Genomic DNA, 601 nt, shown 5'->3' with positions numbered 1-601 from the left:
GAATGTGAGTGAAGGACTCAAACCCATTCTCACCAGGTTGCAAGCACCAGAGAAAGCAGAGCTGCTTTCTCTGGTGCTTGTCACCTGGTGAGAGTGTGATAAGCGTGATATGCATTAGTTTCTAGTGCCGTGCTTTTGAGACACTGATATTGAGATTTCTTGTCAGACAGGATATTCAGATTCCTATTAAAAAGTGTTAATGCATTCTTTCACACTGCATATTAAATTTGTAAATAATTTTTAACTTAAAATATTAATTAAAATTATTAAATCTACATAATTATTTTTCAGCATTTTATATCTTAAACTAATAATACATGCAACCAAAAGGATTAAGTGACATAAATTTGTTGCCATTATCAGTAATCTAGCTTGCAAATATATTTTTTTTTTTATCTAACCAATTTAAAGTTTAAAGGTGTGCCTCAATACATTTTTCTATCATTTTGTGCTACAAGGAATGTATGAAGTAATACCAATTCTTTCATCTTACATTCATGCCATAAGAAATAATAAGGGGGGTGACTTTGACCATAGATTAACCAAGATTATGTCTGAGATATATATAGGATTTAATGGGGTTGACCTGAAAGCTGTAAAT

General features: G+C 31.4%; 1 pseudogene; it reads right to left on the bottom strand.

Annotated features, from left to right (window-relative positions):
• The window catches only part of LOC119585642, a 13,614-nt pseudogene that overhangs the window by 11,260 nt on the left and 1,753 nt on the right, over positions 1–601 (bottom strand).

Source organism: Penaeus monodon, chromosome 20, assembly GCF_015228065.2.
Source record: "Penaeus monodon isolate SGIC_2016 chromosome 20, NSTDA_Pmon_1, whole genome shotgun sequence".
In the NCBI taxonomy this organism is placed as follows: domain Eukaryota; kingdom Metazoa; phylum Arthropoda; class Malacostraca; order Decapoda; family Penaeidae; genus Penaeus; species Penaeus monodon.
This window is presented reverse-complemented; position numbering and strand designations above follow the sequence as displayed.